Here is a 15,580-nt window from a genome sequence, read left to right as displayed (position 1 = left end):
TAACGCTCCTTTCTTCCATTATCCCAGCGGCTCTGAATGGGTGGGACATATTTGAATCTCCAGCACGCCTCCTCTAAATTCCCGCCGCGGCCGTCATTGGTCGGCTTAATCACCACCGAGGCAGACAGTGCTGTCTTTTTCAGAGGGCTATAAGATCAAACCCGCCCCTCCCTCGCTCTGCGTCTTCAGGGTCACGGTCCCCCTCGGACCGGGGCCCTTTGAGCCCGACGAAAAGGATCATGTCATGAATGGAGCTTGATTTAGTTTTAACAGGGTGTTGTGTCCGTCCTTTAAGTGGTAAATGAATAAACATTAGCCTCGAAAGGCCTGCGGGGAAGGAGAATGGAGAGCGAGGCCTCTGAATGCGGAGAAGGTGGAGAAGGGGTGTGAGAGAGCAAATAGAAAGGAGGGGGTTTCCCGCTTCCCTCCGCAGGAACCCAAAGCAGTTAATTGGAACGTTTGTTTGTTCCTCGCGTCCTTTGACGAGATGGGAGCGAAGATCTAAGTATGTCACATGCTGACTTCCCAGAGAGGGGAAATTAAAGGCGTGCGTTCACCGATACGGACTGTTTGCTTATGGCGCATTTCTAACTAAATATTTGACTGTTTTTGAAACCGTGATATAACAAAACACAAAATCAAAGAACAGGAATGATGACAAAAAAGTGTTAGGAGGTGCAGTATTGAAGGAGCTAACATGCTGGATGCATGTTGGCTTTATTTCTTCAATAGCTTGTTCATTTCATCTATCTAATAAACAAAAAAAATCTGTTTATGCTTTATAACTAATATATATACACACACACACACACACACACACAAATGCTGGGTTGTTTCAACCCAACTTTGGGTCGAATATGGACTAACCCAAGCGTTGGGTTAAATTTTTAACCCAAAAGTTGGGTTAGTCCATATTTGACCCAAAGTTGGGTTGAAACAACCCAGCATTTTTTAGAGTGTATATATGCATGTATGTATGTATGTATGTATGTATATATATATATATATATATATATATTAGGGCTGTGAATCTTTTGGAAGACAGTGAATCAATTCGATTCATGATTCATAGGTTTTCGATTCGATTCAAGAATGATTTTTGCAAATTCAGAACGATTCAATTCACAATTATATTCGATTCGATTCGATTAACGATTCGATTCTGCATTCTTTAAGTGCATTCACAGGATTATTTAAATGCTTCCCCTAAATTCTTTAAATTCTTAGTCAGGGGGCAAATTACACAGAAGCCTTTATGGTTACAGAACCATAGGTTAGAGAAAAAAAAAACACTTTTGTCCATTGTTAGATGCTAGTTTAATGATGCTATGGCTTGACATGGCATATGTAGAAATTTAAGTAAGCCAAGATTTTAATTTAATTATGTATAGGCTAAAATTTTGTCACACCAGGGGCGTAGCCATCATTTCAGAAGTGACAGAAATGTCAAATACAATACTTTTATGTATGTATGTATGTATTATTATTTTTTTAGCCTGGCACGTCTTAAGTTCTATGAGCGCGAGATCACTTCTCTTTCAGTGCGAAAACTTCTTTATCTCATTTTCTTAAAATAAAATGGTATAGTGTTTAACTTTTCCTCTCCATCGGCGAATGATGATTCTGAAAGACAACGCACCTGATGTCTGTTTGCTATAGCAACAAACGCTACTTTCAGGCATCTGATTATCAGATAAACCTCGCGCTCTTATTTCAAGGTTGTTGTTAAAGCTGTGGTTATTTTAACTGTTTCCTTCGTACATTCGGTTTAACAACATTGTTAAAACACATTTATCTTTCAATGGAACTGTGCGTATGCTTTAGACACTTACATTTTTGTTCCGTCCATGCAATAAATGTCGTCGGTATGACCGAGAGCCGTTGAAAAACTACAGAAAAGTAAAACTACTTCACTTTAGCATTACTGGCCACGAGTACTAAGGAGAGATCACACATCAGCTGCTCAAAAAATGTGTCAGTGAGACGAACTGAGCGCGAGCGCAATCCTGTGACAGTCACAGGCGTAAATAGTGGAGCAGCGTGAAGGAGAGATACGAGGCACGAACACTGTTCAAGGTCTCCATTAATTCGTGCTTGTAGTAATTTAATGTGTTTATATTTTGAACAAATTTAATGATTCTTAGCATTTTAAATCGATTATGTTAAAGCTGTGGTTATTTTAACTGTTTCCTTCGTACATTCGGTTTAACAACATTGTTAAAACACATTTATCTTTCAATGGAACTGTGCGTATGCTTTAGACACTTACATTTTTGTTCCGTCCATGCAATAAATGTCGTCGGTATGACCGAGAGCCGTTGAAAAACTACAGAAAAGTAAAACTACTTCACTTTAGCATTACTGGCCACGAGTACTAAGGAGAGATCACACATCAGCTGCTCAAAAAATGTGTCAGTGAGACGAACTGAGCGCGAGCGCAATCCTGTGACAGTCACAGGCGTAAATAGTGGAGCAGCGTGAAGGAGAGATACGAGGCACGAACACTGTTCAAGGTCTCCATTAATTCGTGCTTGTAGTAATTTAATGTGTTTATATTTTGAACAAATTTAATGATTCTTAGCATTTTAAATCGATTACTGTCCGAAATCGGCGATTCACGATTCAAAATCCATGTTTCAAGATCGATGCATTGCATCGTCAGGGTTTGTAATCGATGCAGCGAGAAAACGAGTGAATTGTTACACCCCGAATAAATAAATAAATATATATATATAAACACTTTTACTATTCAAAGAAATACCATTTTTTTTAAATATATTTTAATTATCCTGTTTCACTTGAAAAATACACCAGATTCAAAATTATGTTTTGAACACATTTAATGATTTTTAGGTTTAACAACATTTTAAATAGTTAACTGTATGCTCCATGTCCAGAAATTTGCATATAAATGCTGTTTTAAACATGAAATGTATTGCTTTTTGTGCACTTATACATTATAATATATATTGCATGCTGTATAAAGCATATAAGTGTAGTAGCTAGAATGATTAAATTTGCATTTAATTAAACATATATGAAAGCTAATTATATAAATAAATGAGAGATTGGTCTGCTAAAGAAACATCAGAGGAAAATTGTCCAATCCTCCCCCTTATTCTAGCTCTAAATCTATTGATCTGTGAAACACAGGACTCAAGGGAGGAGATTCACTTAATATTATACAACTAATCATGAGATGAATAATGATTATACCATTTGGTAATTAAACGTCTTACAAACCATTTAACTCACTGTACGTTGGAAAGGGCCACTGGAGGTCGAAGCCATTGTTTTTTCATTTTTAGTTGTGAAGCAAGGGAGCGAAAGGGAGAGGGGGTAAAAAAAAAAAGTGACAATGGTGAAAACACGTTGATGGTTGTTAGCAGTTATGCTGCTAATCCTCTATGCTGTCAAGGCAATGAAAGGAAACAATTTGAGCAGGGAAAAAAGCCACACAAACACCTCTTTCTCGTGGTGAAGTGGGTAAATTATATATTTAGAAAGCTCATTAGTAGACATGCGTGGTTTCATAAAGAGAGAGAAACAGCAAATATATGCACAAACTCATATGTGTGTGTATATGTTGTGAGAGAGCATTCTTGGCTCTGTGTATCAGACTCTGATCAACACGCAGGTGCACAAGACGCATGCTAAAAGCCAATTTGCTGTCAACAATTCCTTTCTTATCCCTACTTAAAGGTAATAATTACCCTGCATTAGCGCTGTCAGTTTGTTGTCGAGCACGAAGGGCGGTCTTGGGAACATACAGTGTGTTTGTACACGCAGGGTCCAAAATTAACACTCTCTGAGCGCCAAACACAACTAAAAATCAGCTTTGCTTGCCAGTTGGCTGAAAAATTCAAGAAATTAAGAGTTCATTGAAAGTATGTTTTTTTTACATATTAAAAATAGCAAAAGCAGATAACTCCAACAGTCGTTTTATAGCAAAAGCAGATAACTCCAACAGTAGTTTTTGGCAAAAGCAGATAACTCCACATTTCATGATTTAGAGTTTAAAAAAAAACACTCGTTTAATCTTTGTAATCTCCTCAGATGACAATGTAGATGCCTGACAAACGTTGTTGTAGTTGTGATCATAAACTGTATGGATGTGATTACACGCAATACACGGAGCTTTTCCCTCACCATTGTAACGCGCTGCTTTTGCAAGGTTCCATGAAAACGTTTCAGCTTTTATTTTCCTTTTTCGCCCTGAAGAAGATATCACAGGTTCATCAAGTTCGTCGGAATTATCCATCCTCGATCACTTTGTCAGCTTGGCGAAACTCCTCTCAGCTACCACGTCTTTTCAAAGTGAAAGTAGCCTTGTCACCTGACCTGAATACAGCGCGCTGATTCGCTAAAATCTAATTATCGGCTTCTGTTCAAAAACAACAAGGGCAGCTTGTTGGCTTCTGCAGTAAAATGTGAACTCACGATGCCTTGAAAGTGGACAAAACCGGCTTTTTTGACAAAACGTGTTTAGGGTTCAGATCGCGCTATATGTGGAGAATAATGCACGGCAATCTTTTTTTTTTTTTTTTAAAGTGGAGTTTATCGGTTTTTGCAAATGAACTCTTCAAATGCAACATTATTTGGTTTTAATCCAACTGTGAGAACGAATCACGTTGATTTAATGGTGCATTCAAATCATGTTGGAAAGATCACACTTACGAGTCAAACGAACATGAACATCACCACAATGTCATAACTGCAAGCGGGAGAACTTTTTTTAAGCCTGAATTTCCTACTTAGGGAGCGTCATTAAGAAAATATAAGGGATGCAATAAATGTATTGTTTGTATTGATGGTAAATTTGTTGAATTTTTTTATTCTTTTCATTTACAATAAAACTAGTTAATTTGCATGTACAATTACAACATACATATATAATGATTCAAATTACAGCACCTTCATGAAGTGAATAAAAACAAAGCAAAAACAGATGCATTTTTTTATTCATCGTCTTGTGAAAGTAGAGTTAAAAATGTTAGAAATTTTTTTTTCGTAGAGAGGTACATTGCCATATATATTTCTAACCACATATTTGTAACAAATTTAAGTTTATCTAACACGCTTGATGATTTTTGTTTTTCCAAAACTCAATATTGCGACATTTCTTGCATTAATCCCCCATAAATGATACCATGAGGAATAAAAATCACAATGCCCCTTTATATTTATTTAACAGGCAGCATTTCAGGCAAATTTTTTTATTTTTAGTTTAAAATTGCTAAATGCCAATAAGACAGCCAATTTCACAGCCAATAAGAAAATTTCACAGCCAATAAGAAATAACGAGTAGTAATATTTCTGAATTCACCAACTATCTAGTAAAAAGTGAATTTTGGAAAAACAGTCCCCCCCAATTTCACTCATAAATATACTAGATTATGAAAGTAACATACGTTTTGAATACTCTGAATATTCATAGCCGGTGTAAATTAATGGGCGGTAAACTTTCTGAATTCATCCGCTATCCAGTAAAAAAATATTTTTGGACCCTGGATTAGTGCATTATACAACGCGAGCACATGCAGACACACTCAAAATCGCTCTTATGTTCTTGTATCATTCATAATACTTCATGCTTTGCCTGCGACCAGTCAAAGGAAACATTTAGGTACTTGAGAATTTATTGAACGGCGGCTTGTAAACGTTGTTGAGAGGAAAGGCGTGTGTATTAAAATCCTCTAAAAGGCATTGAGCCGGGCTGGAACGGGGCTAGAAATCCCAACAATGGTCTCCAGGAGGGCAGTATCACGGAATGCAAAAGTCTGCCGTGATGAGCGTGCGAGAGATTAGAGACGAACTCCCCCCTCCGCCATTTACATAATGTAAAAACTCTTTTCTTTCATTCTCTCTTTCTTTCTTCCTCTCCAACTATTCACTAAATAAATGAGGAAACTATCAAAGCGTCGGGATGTTTGATAAAAAACAGAGAGAGTGGATTCAGAACGGCCCGGCACTCTTCTCAATACATGCGACGAGTGGCAGCATTCAGAGGCAGCCGACTGAGGAAGGGCTGGCAGAACATTTATAACGGAGGACAATGCTAATGTATTAGGGTGACACCTATACCTCCTCTAAGCCAAAGGGAATCACATTCTAACGCTGGGTTTATCTTCCAAGGGAGAATGCTGCGCTGGGAGGAGGTTTTTATAGATATTTGGACAAATGTAAATGTATAGAGAACGTGCATGATTCTTCACGAGGTTGAAAGGGAACAAGGATCTTATTGAATGTAACTCGTTTTGTTCGGCTTCGGTGTTTAAACCTGCTGTTCATTCAGATCAAGATGCAGTCAAAAGACTGACAAACCTGTTCGGATCGGGTCCGGGACAAGGCCTGTGGTCTCTGTTAACTGCAAAACGCTGTTAGGACGTCTTCTAGCTTTATCTAATTCAGATTTAAACTGTAGTACGGTAACAGGTTTAAAAGACAATTGACTAAATATTCAGAATAGGACTTTTTTTTAATACATCAGGATTTGTTTGAACCATGAAAAATAAGCTATGATGTTATATATATTTTACATATATATTTTTAAAGTTGCTTCAGAAGTGAAGAAAGATATTGAATTTTGCAATTATACAAATCAAGGTTTTCTTTTTTTAAAAAACATACTGACATACATGACTTAATGTCATGTCTTTAAAGTCAATATGTAATGGAATTCGCAATCCATTTTACTTTCACAGTGTGATATATTTTTGTCTTTATTTTATTTATCAGGAATTGACTGGATTATGAAAAGCGGACGCATCATAATAGATTGAATTTATACCTTAAGATGGTAAAGAGTGTCATTTTATGATATTGTACAGTATTAAACTACACTATGTGGTGAAAATCCTTCTGTGGACAGCCTGAAACAACAAAAACGTCTCTCCGCCTTACATGAAATAATTTGCGTAGTACCAACAAAGCTGTAAAGTCCTTCAAAACTACTTAAAACTAGGTAAACAGAAACACTGGATTACATCACCTGACAGCAATGACTGAGCTCTGTGGTATATAACTCAAGTATTTTTTATAAAACTCATTCCTTAGAAAGAGATTTAAATTGAGCCGATTGCTTTCTCTCAGGCCTTTCAAAAAACATTGAACTTGTGAAATTCCTAGCTTTCCCATACCTCTAGAAAACAGCTCATCCCAGCCATTCGCCTGGAATCTATGAACCAATAAGAGGAGCGTCTGCTCATCGTGTGTGAGAGTGTGTTTTCTAGATCATTCTGGTCTATTTCAGTGAATTCTCATGAGACAACCTATTTTATTTACTTTATCTTCAATAAAATGGTTCGGTGAGCATTAGCAACTTTGAGACACGAGTTTCAATCAGTCCTGTGGCAGCACTGTCAGTCTGCATCCAGCTCTCTCTCTCTCTCTCTCTGTGTGTGTGTGTGGTGCAACATGCCGCAGACAGGCAAGACAGAGAGAGAGAGAGAAAGTCATCTAATAACAGGGGGAGCAAAGCTATGAATGAAAGAAAAAGAGAATTAAGTGATGAAAATAGGTCTGGAGAAAGCAGGAGAGAAATATTAAGAGAAAATAAATGGAAAAGCAGCGGAATGGGACGAGAAAGAAGTGAGTCTAAACAAAACTCATTTTACTTACATGAAACTTAAATATTCGATCAACAACATCTGTGGAATTCATTTTGATTTAAACAGGAATTCAATTCAAATTGTCCCCCAGTTCATAAAAACAAACCAAAATCAGTTACAGCAATGCATCTGTCTATCCATCCATCCATCCGGTCCTTCAAACTTCAAGGCTTTTTTACACAAATTTTCAAACAAAATAATTTTTTACTAAAAAATAAATACAGTTACATTGATTTCTGAGAGTTTCAGTTAATTTTATTCTACATACTATGATTCTGCAATTCTGGATCTTATTTGCTACCTCAACTCAAATTCAAATTAATTTCAACAAATCCAGAAATTGAATTAGTGGCTATACTTTCGAAAAGTGTGTTTTGATGTTGATTGCACTACACTACACTACACTCAAGAATTTTACCTTAAGATTTAGTCTAAATACTTTTTTCTGCAGTAATCGACATTAGGCCACAAATGCTGTCGTTAGAGCTTAACTTAATTCCTCCTCACCAGCCGGAATGATGGAAAAAGAATCTGCTCTCTGAGAGTTTCATTTAACAGGACTTGAAGGAAACAGCTGGAGAAGTACAAGAGGAAAAGAAAAGGGAGACAGACAGGAAAGGAGAGTGAAAGAGATCTGAAAAGCCTTCACAGGTGAGGTGGGCTGAGGGACGCCCTGTCTGTTTGGTCTCTCTCGCAGAAGAAGAAGGGCATGTTTATGCAGACGGAATCTCTCTCACATGACTCCCTCTGGCTTCAGCACTCAACATCACTCCACGAGCCTCAGAATCAGGTAGTGTGACCGCAGAATTGGCCCAGAGGCCTAGTTTTCATGAGAGAGGGTTACAAAAGTGAAACGCGCCATGGAGAGAAATCAGAGACTCTTGGATTTGGCAGCACGGTCGCTCCGACACATACATTCCAGCCTGAGACGGACATGTGACCCGAATCGGGTTGCTCTTGTCCCAACAACAAACAGTTTCACCATCTATCAAATCAGGTAACTGTGACACAGTTTGATTGTACAGGCTTGCGGTTTGTGGTGGGGAAGCCAAATTCCAGGCTCTAGTACCGCTCCTTCCGCAAGATCACTTTTCAAACCACGATCAAATTATCGTGAAGAACAAAGCGGTGGGCTTGTATCTTTTGTAGTAAAGCTTTGCCTGTGAATGAAGCCAGACAAAGCGTTCAAATGGAGAAAGCATTTCAAAACAGCGCTATCAAAGCGTTGCGGGGGAGAACTCTTGTTAACGTATAAGATTTCTTTCTTCCGACGAAAATAACATTAGCTGTTTATATAAAATATTAAATGCGAGAAATACATTGAAATCCTAGAATTCTTGTGAGAAGAATCACATTTTATAAAACACAAAAAAATAAGACTAAGCTAATTTAATCTAATTTACATTTAAATGAATCCTTTTTGTGGCCAATTATTCACATAATCTAGGAGTCTTACAACTCCACAGGAGGCTGAAATCCTTCATACTCAGTTGGTTCAAAGCCTCTAAATAAATTGGCTGCAAGAAACCAATGGCAGCTTCCATCGCATGTTTCGTATCATAATCCTAGTTTAGTCAACTCAATTGGAGTTGATGTGACAATTGTCCGAACATAAGTTTCTAATCTGTCTCGTGGTTGTTTAATACACATTCTTAACAATGAAATTGGCAGAAATTGGTAATTGGACTCACATTCTCGTATATTCAATCTGCGCCCATTCATTCCTAATCCACCCATGACTATTCTACACCGCGATCCATTTCATGACCACACGGGGAGTTCAAAATATACTCCAGGCGACATGCGGGGGGACGAGACGGCGTGAGACCAATGCATTGGGCATGATCACCTGCAAGCAAACGTCTGACTAATTCCTGCCACCTGGACCATCGGGGTCAGACTTGTGTCAGACCGCTCTGATGTCAAAAAGAGGGTCTCGTTTCACAGTCATCCCACCACTTGGAAACATTCCAGCGCTTATAGCTTCTACACAATAAACTGCATAGAGTTCTGCATATCAGAATTGCTGGGCATGTATTAAGAAGCTAAATAGACCAGAAGACCAAGCAGAAATCGCAGTGAAGGACACTGACTCTCGGCCCATTCAGACGACTGATTAGCATAGCACTCCTGCCGGATCAATAACCTCATTGACTCGGTCTGTCTCCTCTATCAGGAATGATGGCAGACTCTCTTTTGTAACTCTATTCTCGGGGCAACTGTCCATTCTCTACAAACTCTGGCTCTATTTTTCAAACTGGCCTCGATTTGTTTCCTTCTGTCTCGCTGTCTTTTAGGATGAGAGTAAATAAAGCTGTCTAGATGCCACTGAGAGAGATTAGCATGTAGCTTTTCGCTTTATCTGGACCTGAATGCCTGGAAGTGAGGGAATGAAGGTGCCACCGTTATTGCCAGAGTTTACTTTGCAAACCTCTTATTATCATGTTTAAGAAAAAAGATGTGTGAATGGGCAAGACAAGGAGCTACTCAAGCTCCAATTTGCTCACAGCATGGCTTTATGAGCCCTTTCCAAAACCAAGCTTAATGGGAATATGGAAACTTGGGCAGAATCCAAAAAAATCCTTCTTTCTAATACGGAGACAAAACAATGAAGCGAAGAGAGTTTTTAGAAGAAGAGAAAGACCAGATCCATGAAGTGAACCTCTGATGGCCTCAACTTTTTTTTCCCCCATCCATCATAAAAAGTCTTAAATTTAAAATATTCGATCGAAATGGGGGGATTGACCAGTGACCTGATCCCAGGAGCTGCTTGGGTTCTGGGGGTTAATGGGGGATAAAGATTAGGAGGAACCGGGCTTCGCTTCATCTCCGTCCCCAACCACCTTCCCTTTCCAATCCCAAATCAGCCACACAATGAGACCTTCCAAAGGAGACGGAGCCCGGTTTGCTTTGATATCCTTCCGAGCTCTCGGCTCCGAGTGTCCAGAGCAAAGCCCCATGGAGGTTACTCTCGACTCCGGGGAGTGGAAAAGCTCTCTCTGAGCCATTTTAGATGGAAATGAAAGGCGCTCTACTAGAACAAGAAATCAATTTTCAAAGTGAAGAGCACGCTAGGCTGTCCAACCGAAGAGTGAGCAACGCCATTCCTCGTCTTTAAACTCTGGTGAGATATGCTTAATTGCTGTAGATTTTATGTGTGTGCATTGGCGGTGTGAAGTTGGGCGGCAATTATACTTTTTTACGCACTGATCAGAGGACTTCTGTTCCAGAACAGATATGCTTTAAGAGTTCATCTTTGAAGATTTAAGTGGATACTCGTCAAATTAAAAACTAATATTCAAATCTCTTTAAGGTGGGGAGAGAGGAGCCGGGCTTTGCTTAGCCTTGTGAGGCAGTGACTTTTGGGGATTTCAGCCCCTGCCTGAAGCCAAGCCACCCAACCTCTTCAGAAAATGCAAACTTTAATCAGTCCTGCACCTCAAAGGCAGAGTAATGGCTTGGAATAGCCTTACTGATGGACGCTTCTCTTCAGAGCCGAGTTGAGCGCTGGACTCCACTGAGTTTAGCAAATCGGCAGCAAAGTGTGGGCTGTTATTGCTAGCGCAATGTGAAATTTTCTTAGCTCAGAAGAAGAAAAAAAAAAAGAGATATTAATGCAAGTGCATTGACTTGTTCATCTCAAATCACCAGTAGATTAGGTGCTTACCAATATAATAACAATATTCAATATAATGAAGCAAATAAATATATATGCATTTTGGGTTAAAATATTCAGTCATCATTTACTCACTCTTAAGTTGTTCCAAACCCGTATTACTTACTTTCTTCCTTGGAACTCAAATGGAGAAATGTTCCAAAATGTACTTAGTACTTACGACTCTTTTCCATACAAATGAATGAGGATACAGGTTGCACCATTAAAGTTTCAGGGGACCCTTCAAAAAATTTTTTCATTCTACATATTTAAACAAACTTCCTTTGTGATTAAACTTCACATGTTGCATCTAAAGGCACCATATTTTAATATATTTTTTCCCCTCCATTCATTATATGTAGAAGATTGGCCAGTACATTCTTCAACATTTCTCCTACTGTGTTCCACAGTTTTTCATTTTTTATTCAATTTTTTTATCCCTTTAGAACAAAAATTATAATAGTAACTGAGTACTTACAGAAGCTAATATCGGGACCCTTAAAAAGTCAACGAGTCTCTTACTCAAACTATCAAACATGACGTGAATTTGCCCTCTGCATGATCTGCCTTGAATAGATGCAGGTTTCTCTCATTTACCCTTCGCAACTGTAGCCGCCCGTCTAGCAATGTCTACATCGCTAATGACGGTGACCACAACCTCCACATAATCAGCGGTCACATTCTAAAAGACGATGGGATTCCTTATGTGTATTTTTCACTTACTTGGTGACAAAACCATCATCACGGCTTCAATGAAGGGCCGGAGGGAGACGGACAACATGCTTCAAACCTTTACCTGCTGGGTTATGCACCACAATAGATTTATCTTGACTTCAACTGCCTTTAACGTGAAACCTCACAACTGCCGAGGCCGTCAGAAACTAAGTGGACTCTCTCGACTATCATGATGCATCAAGAATCTTTAAGAGGTCCCCGGACTCCTCGTTATTAACGCTCCTCTCAGGATGTGGTTGATGGAATATATAATGGAAGTGATTTTTGAGAGGACATATCAATTATGGCCGAGACAGACAGACCGAACATGCAAATTAGCACTTTAAAGATTGCTTTTACTCACCGCTTTCGCCTTGGTTTCAGAGTACTCCTGCTGCGCTATGAGCAACGGCCATACCAGGTCTCATCCTGACCGACACAGAATGGGAAACATGTGTAAACATACATATCTTTTCTTGAGGCACGCATTTTTTTTTGCATATTACCTTTTTAAATGCTATAAATGTGGCAAAATAGCAAAATATGTTGTCAGTGATATTTAAGGAGACTGCAATGACAGACTAGGTTTACTGTTTGTGTCACACGAGCGTTTTTCATCTCCACGGCAAAATAATTACAACAAAGTCTGTCACACTCCATCAATACGACAGGTCAATCAAATAACTGGATGTGGGCTCGTTCCACGTCAACGTGCCGCAGTTGCGTACGATCACGCTCTAGTTTTTTATCTCGTTTTCAAAGCGTGCATCTGCCAAAAAGATGAAAGTGTTGACAGAAGTACAAGAGAAGCTGTGTTTTTCGATCTTACCCTGAGGGGAAACTTTCAGTTGATGTCCGTTTGTTTGGGAGAGCCGAGCCCAAGTATAAAAGAACCTGTCAAAAAACAAACAAAAAAAAGATATTATACCTTATTCAGAAAGCAAAATTTTCAATTGTACATTTTTAAACGCACTTCGATACCTTCGTCTGAATTTCAGACTGACACACATCCCACCCAGAATAATAATATGCGTCAGAAATGCCCTCGAAACAGCTTGCCATGCCTGGCCGGTTAAAACTAACCGAGCATAAATCAAACTTTCCATCGAGGCTTCTGCCGGTTTTTTTGCTGACACTCACAGATATGTTCAACTAAATGAGCGTGTGCAGCTCAGTTCACCTCATTTTTGAAAAAAAACCCTGCAAGTTGTAACATATTTCATCATTTTTTGAAGAGTACAGTTCACTTGTGAAGCTACAGTATGGGACACACACACACACACACACACACACACACACACAAACCAGCCGAATGACTTCGGATTCTCTCTGTCCCAGAATTCCAACCCCTGCAAGTTGTAACATATTTCATCATTTTTTGAAGAGTACAGTTCACTTGTGAAGCTACAGTATGGGACACACACACACACACACACACACACACACACACACACAAACCAGCCGAATGACTTCGGATTCTCTCTGTCCCAGAATTCCAAAGACCCCTGTAGGCAACTAACAACTTCAGGATCCCGTGGAATGTGCTCCCTGAACTGTACAAAAAGAGGAGGGGGTTTGCTTAGGAGAGCGTTTCTGCAAACACAAACCCGCCACTACTTTATCCGCCTGTGTTTGAGGAGGTGTTACAAACTGAGACTGAGTGTTTGGAGGAAATAGCACAAACTGTCTATTAGCCCGAGTATTAAGATACACATCTTCCGCACTCAATTACACGTGCACGTATATGGTGTTTGTAATTCTGGAAGTACGCTCGGTTTAGTAGCACAAATAGTGTATTTAAGCTCACTTGCTCAGTCAACATTTGAATGAGAGATTTATTATCAAAATGAGATTTAAGACCGATCTGTATGTGCTTTTTGCGCGTGCACGTGTACACAAACTCTGGAAATGAAATGCGATATAAAAAGCTTGTTAATGTCCCGTTCATTCCCAACTCATTTCCAGTTTGTGTTAATACCGCGATGTCTTTGGACTGTGAAAACTCAACTGTTAAAATTGACTTTTCTGATGTTATTAGTCTGCATGACCTCGTGGTGACGGGTTTACACAATACCGGACCAGTTTCAATTCAAGATCTTTAAATACTATCAAATTATATACACACATATTGCATTAGCAGAGGTTGTCCTAATGCCACTGTCTGATATTTATATGAAGCCCGGCATTAAAAGTCACGATAAACTATTTCAAATCAAGAGCAGGAATACCTCTCCGGCCCCTCTGCGAGGTGTGCGGATGAAAGAAGACATTATGCGAACAAGTCAGATTACAGTACACAATAATTTTTTACCTTTTCAAGTAAATACCATTCCCGTGTTAGGAGGTGGAAGCCACCGTAATATATTTTGACTGAGGGCCGAACAGCCCTTATCAGTGCTAGTCAAGCAATTCAGGCCCCCCGAACAAAGATGAGTCTTCAAACTCCCTCCATTCATCAGTGGACGTGTAATTACCCCCGGTTCACAGTCTAGACGTTACCGCTTTCAGGGTATTTAAGATCCCCTTTGCAACATGCAGCATGCTCGCGCTCGGCACAACGTTAAATCTGCGGCAGATAAATTAACGAAGAATACAACTTAAAAAAAAAAAGAAGCGCGACCACAATGAAAAGAACTTTATCCTCCCTGCTGCTAAATGAGATTTCTTTGAAATGCAGATCAGTGGCGCTAGATTAGTGAATTTTAGCTGCTGTCAACATCATAACAAAATACAAATGCGATTGTTCGTCTGGGCCTTATCTCCTTGCTTCCATCTGCTTCTTCCCGTATTTACTCGGGTCGATTTACTATGCAGATCTAAATAAGACGCGCTCGCGGGCACAATGGCTTCTTAAGCTTCTACATCAAGGTATTTGAGAGCGCCGTCACATGAAAAGCTGCCCCATCAAAGGCACATCCCTAATGAACTTCCCTATCACAGAGGGATGGCGCGGCGCTCCGGAGAGGCTCGCGGAGAGGCGCTAAATCACAGGAAGGCTACCTCAGCAGCCTGGGGAGATTAGCACACGACGGGGACCCTCAAACAGGAGGCCGTCCGAGCCAAACCTGGGGTAGCTTGCGGATCAACAGCCAAATTAAAACACCCAGGTAGTGGAATAACAGCGTGTACCTCAAGGTAAGATGGACGCTTGTAACAGTGGAGCACACAAAGCTGCGTCTGCCACAACGATGACAGTAATCTTCAAAGCCGAGGAATAACCTCTAATTTCACGCCATATTTGTTGCATCCTGCGTACACAGATGGGATTACAACTCAAATCCCAATTTACCCCAGAAATGGGTGGAAAAGTGCGGTGAACGAGAGAGAGGGAATGTACATGAGGGTTCGAAGATGCATTTTGGGTTAAAATCGTCATGCACCAGCAGTTTACAGAGGGGGGCCGGGGCAATTAGCCCCAGAGGCAGCGCACAAACGGGACCGGCACATGTGGCTCGGAGTAGGGCTCTGACATCACGGCATGATGAGAGGGCAATGGGAATATGGCGGTGGGGGTTGAATGGGAGCGTGTGCCAGCCACGCTTATGCCAGGGTTTCAACTTCCGGAGAATGAAAAAGACCAAGGGGAGGGGGGGGGGGGGGG

General features: G+C 39.9%; 1 protein-coding gene across 1 annotated transcript in view; it reads right to left on the bottom strand.

Moving 5' to 3' along the window:
* The window catches only part of LOC107584045 (forkhead box protein P2-like), an 89,776-nt gene extending 76,895 nt beyond the window's left edge, over positions 1 to 12,881 (bottom strand). The window contains exons 1-2 of the mRNA XM_016270448.1: positions 12,809 to 12,881; positions 12,344 to 12,408 (exon numbers count right to left, since the gene is read on the bottom strand). The gene's annotated coding sequence lies outside the window, so the exon portion shown is untranslated. The remainder of the gene's footprint in view (positions 1 to 12,343; positions 12,409 to 12,808) is intronic.
* Between the last annotated feature and the right edge of the window lie 2,699 nt (positions 12,882 to 15,580).

This window comes from Sinocyclocheilus grahami, unplaced genomic scaffold (genome assembly GCF_001515645.1).
Source record: "Sinocyclocheilus grahami isolate Dianchi unplaced genomic scaffold, SAMN03320097.WGS_v1.1 scaffold56.1, whole genome shotgun sequence".
Lineage (NCBI taxonomy): Eukaryota > Metazoa > Chordata > Actinopteri > Cypriniformes > Cyprinidae > Sinocyclocheilus > Sinocyclocheilus grahami.
Note: the sequence above shows the minus strand (reverse complement) of the source record. Positions and strands in the feature narration are given on the sequence as shown.